Source organism: Gobio gobio (genome assembly GCF_949357685.1).
Source record: "Gobio gobio genome assembly, chromosome: 20".
Taxonomy (NCBI): Eukaryota; Metazoa; Chordata; class Actinopteri; order Cypriniformes; family Gobionidae; genus Gobio; species Gobio gobio.
Genome location: NC_137113.1, coordinates 24,861,888 through 24,869,743, shown reverse-complemented (window position 1 = coordinate 24,869,743; position 7,856 = coordinate 24,861,888).

The following is a 7,856-nucleotide window of genomic DNA, read 5'->3' as shown; positions in this document are numbered from 1 at the left end:
ATCACATATATACATATCTCTAGATATATGTTGATATAAGTTTATAACATATATACATTTTCCATATTAAATTAGTATATTGACATATATTAATACGATATATATGACTATTATTTATATAATATTGTATGTTATGACCATATATGTCACCGATATGTTTAATTTATATATGCCCATTTATTTAAATAACATACATACATTTTATATGCCTATGGTTTCCTTATTAATTCATTCCTTCTTTTCCTTATTTGAACAGTTTGAACTTTTAACAAGTCTACCCAATCCACATTTTCCACAATCAGAAAAAGTTGGGACAGTATGGAAAACGCAAAAAAAAAAAAAAAAAAAAAAGTGATTTCTAAATTTACTTTGACTTGTATTTCATTGCAGACAATGTCTGGTCAACTTCATGTCATTCAGACCTGCAACACATTTAAAAAAAAGTTGGGACAGGAGCAATTTAGGGCTAGTAATGAGGTAAAATGGTTAAATAATAGTGTGATTTGAAACAGGTGATGTCAACAGGTGATTGTAATTATGATTTGGTACAAAAGCAGCATCCAAGAAAGGTCTAATCCTTTAGGAGCAAAGATGGGCAGAGGATCGCCAGTTTGCCAACAAATACGTGAGAAAATTATTGAATTGTTTAAAGGGTTAGTTCACCCAAAAATGAAAATTCTGTCATTAATTACTCACCCTCAAGTCGTTCGTCACCCGTAAGACCTCCGTTCATATTCGGAACACAAATGAAGATATTTTTGTTGAAAGCTGATGGCTGAGAAAGGCTTCAGATAGGCCTCCATTGGCATTCAGTACATTTATACTCCCAAGACCCATAAAAGGCACTTAAAACGTCATTACAAAGTCCATCTCACCACAGTGACTCTACAATAATTTTACGATGCGACGACAATAGTTTTTGTGCGCAAAAAAAAATCAAAATAACACCTTTATCCAACTTGTTATTGTCTTCCGCGTGTGCCTCCACGACGCATGCGTGAGAATATGACGTAGCGCCAGCGTTCGGGAATCCATGAAATGCACACTTAAGCCCCATTTTGAGCACTACGCCGAGACCTAAAGCACGATCAATGTAGAATCCAACAGCTTAGACACGCGCGTCTTCCTCTGCTTGTAAACAAATCGCTTCTGGGTCATGTGTCCGAACGCCAGATCTGCGTCATATTCTCGCGCATGCGACGTGGAGGCACACACGGAAGACAATAACAAGTTGGATAAAGGTGTTATTTTGATTTTTTTTTGTGCACAAAAACTATTGTCGTCGCATCGTAAAATTATTGTAGAGTCACTGTGGTGAGATGGACTTTGTAATGACGTTTTGAGTGCCTTTTATGCGTCTTGGGAGTGTAAATGTACTGAATGCCAATGGAGGCCTATCTGAAGCCTTTCTCAGCCATCAGCTTTCAACTAAAATATCTTCATTTGTGTTCCGAATATGAACGGAGGTCTTACGGGTGTCGAACAACATGAGGGTGAGTTATTAATGACAGAATTTTCATTTTTGGGTGAACTAACCCTTTAAAAACAATGTTCCTCAAAGAAAGATAGGAAGAGATTTGGATATTTCACATTCAACAGTGCTTAACATAATTAAAAGATTCAAGGAATCTGGAGGAATTTCAGTGCGTAAATGTCATTTATATATTCCATATACATTTATCAAAAATATATTTTATATATTTCATTTTAAATGTAAAATATATAATAAGACTATATAAAAACATATATTAGGGACATATATGTAACATGTATGCAAGCAATATGCTATGCATATATGTGTAGTTTGTATATTGAACATATATACAAAGAAATATATGTCATGTATATTGATAATTATATATGTGACATATATATAAAATACTGTATTATACATACATAAAATATATGGGCTAGTTTTATATGTCAATATATGAAATTGTTCCATTTTCTAATAGGTTTTATATATGGGGCAGATATATATGTACATATATGTTTTCACTTTCTATGTGGATATATTTAATATATTTATATTTCATATATGTACATATATGACATTTCCGTATGGGCAGTACTACTCATTAGTCCTGCATTACTTCCTGCATAGTTACCTATTAATGATGGACCATTATTCTAAAGTGTTACCATGTTTCATTTTGATTTTACTGACTCCAAACTTTTGAACAGTAGTGTATTTGTAAGATCTGCAATAAAATGAGAAGCAATGTCAGTTTGTTTTGTCGATGTACCATCCGATACTGATCATAACAGAAAGCGCTCAAGGAACTGTTGACAAACTTTGGTTTGTCTGTTAAGCATATTCTTCTCAATAACAATGTTATTCAAAAAAACAATCAAACATTGTTTTGACCTTCTTTTGGAGGATTCCATCCTTAATTAGGCAGGGCAAAAAAAAACATAATTTGCCCCATGGTTCAACAAAGTCAGGTCCCGCAAACAACGTTTGTTTTTGGTGCTGCAGTTGAGCATAAATTACACACAAAACAACCTTTAACTTTTTTTTATTACCAAAATCAATGTTCTCTTCACATTTATCTCCAGACTGTTCTTAAACCTTCCTGTTAGAATGAACTGTAATAGGACAGTTAATTTTTAGATTAGGCTAAATTAAACTAACGTAATAAAAGGTGAGAAGTAGACATTACTTTGATCTGGCTCAAAGTGGAAGTAAATTAACCCAACACCATGTTTATTAGGAAACAGTTTATCACAGACAAACTCTGCTGATGAGATTTTAAGCAATGATTATTTGCTTTGAGCTATCTCCTCTGAGACAGCCAGCATAGAAACTGTTGCCCAAATGCAGCTTAGTTTGTGATTATCTGTGTTTGTGATTATTGTGATTATGACTTACTGAGAGAGTATAAGAAACATAATTGTGCCCAGGGCCGGCCCGTGGCATAGGCGGAATAGGCAAATGCTAGGGGCGCCACTCATCCATAGGGCGCCCAAATGTATTACTGATACTATTTTATTAATATTAATTTGAAATATTACCAAGTAAAGCGCAAAAAAACGTAACTAAGTCCCCCGCCTCTTCCCGGTCCGCCTCATCAATCTCCCCCCGCAGATCTACTTGAAGTGCGTCAGAAATACAACGCGCGATCAGTTTGGAATTTGTTGTGTTGCGTCGCCTCTCGCCGCATCCAACGCAGACAGGATTGCTTTCATTTTTTAGGGTGCTTGGCCGTTCGCGCCAGGTATTGACACGGTGTAAGTTGCCTGATTATTTATGACGGATGGTCGAATTGTAGTGTCAAAAAAGACAGAAGCCCTCTGATGCAGGGAAGATAAGGGATACACTCTTCTTACTTAGTATTTGTGTTTTGTTTATCTAAAAATTCTTAAATCAAGGTGCATTTACTAGATAAGTAAAATGACAGAAGATATTTGTCTTGTTTACTTGAAAATAAAATCAAAATTAAGTGAGTTTTTGCTTAAAACAAGCAAAATTATCTGCCAATGGAGTGAGAAAAATAATCTTGTTCTTTATTGAAATCTTGTTTCTGTCCCAAACAGAAATAAGAGTATTTTTCTCACCCCATTGGCAGATAATTTAGCTTGTTTTAAGCAAAAACTCACTTCATTTTGATTTTATTTTCAAGTAAACAAGAAAAATGTCTTACGTCATTTTACTTATCTAGTAAATGCACCTTGATTTAAGAATTTTTAGATATTTGGACTGGAAACATGAAAAATATTCTTGTTTAAATAAGAAGAGCATTTTTTGCAGTGTAAAGACAGAAGTAAAGTGATGTAGGCAAATTAATGAACAGTTTATTTAATTGCATAGTAGTAAAATACTAATGTTTGCTAATTAATTCCAGTTATTTTTACCTTAAACTTTATGCAGCTGTTCTGGGTTCTCCAGAGGCCACAGCCAGTGTGATTTTGTAAAAAATAAGTAATATAAAAATATTAAACGCATGTAATATCACTTTTTTAATAGCCTAATGTTTTAACTCTGCAGTTGTGCAGTTTTAAGGGGGTGTATATCAATTTTAAAATGTATTTGCCCAAATTAGTAATGATATTTATATACAGGTTTATTTAAAATAGCAACATTTTATGTAAAATCCACATTAAATATCTACATTTCTGTTTAATTCCTGGTGAAAACATGAATGCTTATAGTTTAGTGGAATATTGCTGCCATCTACTGGAAAACAAATACTTTTGCTAGTTCTCAATAAATAGTTTGTGCATGAATGCTAGATGCACTCTTGCTCTTTGTGTTTAGGCTGTAATGCATAGGTGCAATTTTTGTATAGTTTGACTATCATCAGCCTTAAAAAAAAAAAAATAATAATAATAATAATAATATCATGAACATAATGACGGGGTAGAATGGACTGGACATCATATAAAACAACAACAATAAATATAAAAATAAAACATCAATGCATTACAAAAATAAAACAGTACGAGTGTTTCCAAAGACTGATAACGTGTAGTGCTAAACCTTGACACAAGGGGCACCAAGTAAAATCTTGCCTAGGGCAGCAAATTGGTCAGGGCCGGCCCTGATTGTGCCATGGGTAGAATTGCATAATATTAAGGTTCTGTTATGTTGTATTATTCATAAAAGATAAATCATTGTCTGACCATCTGAAAAATCGGTATGGAGATAAAGGTTAGGATCTTGATTTATCGGCCATATAACAGCACACCCATGAGTGTATATTACCACCTACTGTTGTTTACTTTTGGCATCTGATAGAGTGTTTGTACCCTGAAACAGTGGCGTGCGATGTCAGACTTAACAAGCAAATAATGGTGTTTCATTCCAGAATGAATCAGTGTTTTTAAATGAATCGATTGAGTAAATGTCCCAATACCCACACTTGTGGTCCTGGTCATTTGAGAACAGAGATTAGTATTTGTATTTTGTTAAACATTTGCACATTGCAGGTTAAACACTTACAACAATTACTATTATAAATTATTGTGTTTAATTGTACTGGGACAGGCCCATGCACTGTTTGACCAATCAAATTAGAGGACAAAAAGAGGCAAAGCAATTCTATAAATAGTAGGGCTGCCCCTAATTCATGCAGACTACACTCTAAAAAATGCTGGGTTTAAAATAACCCAAGTTGGGTTGAAAATGGACTAACCCAGCATTTGGGTTGTTTTAACGCAGCGGATGGGTTAAATGTTTGCTTAAAACAACCCAATTGCTGGGTTAAAATAACTAAATCGCGGGATAAAACAACACAATAGCTGGGTTAGTCCATTTTCAACCCAACTTGGGTTATTTTAAACCCAGCATTTTTTAGAGTGTATGTGACGTCACAGTGCTTTATCACCGCCATTTTTGTGTCCTGTCACATCTGCATGACCTGTTTTAGTCTATGGTCACAGCAGCCACATCTACCAGAGGAAGATCAACGAAACACTCCCAGAAGGTTCACAACAAGGTTACAATATGCCCAGGATATGTTGTGCTGGTAGCTGTTCTGAGAAACACCGAACTACAGTTTTTTTCGATCCCAAAGGAGTAAATGTTAGATCGGCGGAATAAATGGTTGGCTTCAAACAGAAGGGACCACTGGCAGCCAAACAGCAATGCACAATATTAATAACTACTAGGATTGTCATATACATGCACTCACCTAAAGGATTATTAGGAACACCATACTAATACTGTGTTTGACCCCCTTTCGCCTTCAGAACTGCCTTAATTCTACATGGCATTGATTCAACAAGGTGCTGAAAGCATTCTTTAGAAATGTTGGCCCATATTGATAGGATAGCATCTTGCAGTTGATGATTTGTGGGATGCACATCCAGGGCACGAAGCTGCCGTTCCACCACATCCCAAAGATGCTCTATTGGGTTGAGATCTGGTGACTGTGGGGGCCATTTTAGTACAGTGAACTCATTGTCATGTTCAAGAAACCAATTTGAAATGATTCAAGCTTTGTGACATGGTGCATTATCCTGCTGGAAGTAGCCATCAGAGGATGGGTACATGGTGGTCATAAAGGGATGGACATGGTCAGAAAACAATGCTCAGAAAACATCCCCCACACCATTACACCACCACCAGCAGCCTGCACAGTGGTAACAAGTAGGGGTGTAACGGATCGCAGTTGATCCGTGATCCGTATGGATCACGACCCACGGTTCGGCACGCACGTGACCCGCGGATTTATTGAGCATTTTTTTTAAACTTGTGGATTAAGCTGAATTGTTTAGTGATCGCAGACTAAAAGACTTTTTTTTAAAAGAAGTTTTTCTGCCGATATTGCTTTTTAAGTGATCTCGTTCCTTTAAACTCAATGCAGAGTTTCAGAGAAACACGTGTACACGTGAACAGGGCATGTTAATCAGTCAACAGTGGCTAGCGGAGAAGTAGAAGAACTTGAAAAGCCTCCCGCATCATTCAAATCGCATATATGGGAGCATTTTGGCTTCCCCATAAAATATAATGATGACGGAAGAAGGGTGGTGGAAAAAACTCTAACAGTATGTAGGCACTGTGGCACGAGAAAGCCGTATAAGTGGCGCATACACAGAGCATGGCACCTGCTGACGCCCGTTTCACACATACCCTGTTTGCAGTGCGTATGCGGTGCGTATTTTTTCTGTACCCTTGTTAACGGATACAGCTTTCACTGCACGCGCCGGCTTCGGTCCGTCAGTGCGTTTCAGGAGTGCGTGGCCATACAGCTGTGCTGCGATCGTTTCCGCGCAGGGTCTATTTTTTGATGTGCTGGCGCTGAATTAAAGTAACAGCGCATCCGCAGTAAACATATCGATGCGAAAATCTAGTAATTCCACCACAGATGCATATAATGTAAAGTCTACTCTGTTTCAAAGTCAACACATGGCTTTTTGTCTCAAGTAAAGCAAGGAAAACGGCCTTTAAGTAAACAAGGAGAAATAATGGAGAGCACCTGTCCTTTCTTGGAGGTGGAAAAACAAAGTTCTTTATGACCTGCAGGATTTCTTGTAAAAAGATTTAAAAACAAAAGAAAAGACGACAGTCGGTTTTTGTCTATCGTAAGTTTTAATTTAAAATGTTTTTTATTTTAACATAGTCTATTGTCTGTTTTGCAACTTGCATGAGCAACGTAATATATACATCTAAAGTAGGTACTGGGCCATATAAATAAAAAGTAATGATTCAATAAAACGTTGTTTAAGTGTAGTGCGTTTAAACATGATATCTATAAAATAGTGTATAGGCCTACAAAGAGAATTGCAATACTGACAAGTGTGAAAGGTCTACTCTCTCCCCTGAGAATGTTGACATCCTAATCTTTATAAAAAAAATGAAGAAAAAAAAGCTCAGGCCCATTTGCACATCTCAGGTTGTTTTTAGTCAAATTTGATTTATTCAGATGGTTATTTATTTATTTTATTTTTGTTAACACCAAAAGTTCCTTGTTAACCTATAAACCATATAGGTTATGTTAACACCAAAAGTTTTCATGTAATAAATCGAAAGCAAATAAAAATTGTCTCCTCCCCCTTTTATTCTGATCCGAAAAATGATCCGATCCGTGACTCATGATCCGTAGTCGATCCGAACCGTGAGTTTTGTGATCCGTTGCACCCCTAGTAACAAGGCATGATGGATCCATGTTCTCATTCTGTTTACGCCAAATTCTGACTCTACCATCTGAATGTCTCAACAGAAATCGAGACTCATCAGACCAGGCAACATTTTTCCAGCCTTCAACTGTCCAATTTTGGTGAGCTTGTGCAAATTGTGGAGATGAGTGGTACCCGGTGGGGTCTTCTGCTGTTGTAGCCCATCCGCCTCAAGGTTGTGCGTGTTGTGGCTTCACAAATGCTTTGCTGCATACCTCGGTTGTAACGAGTGGTTA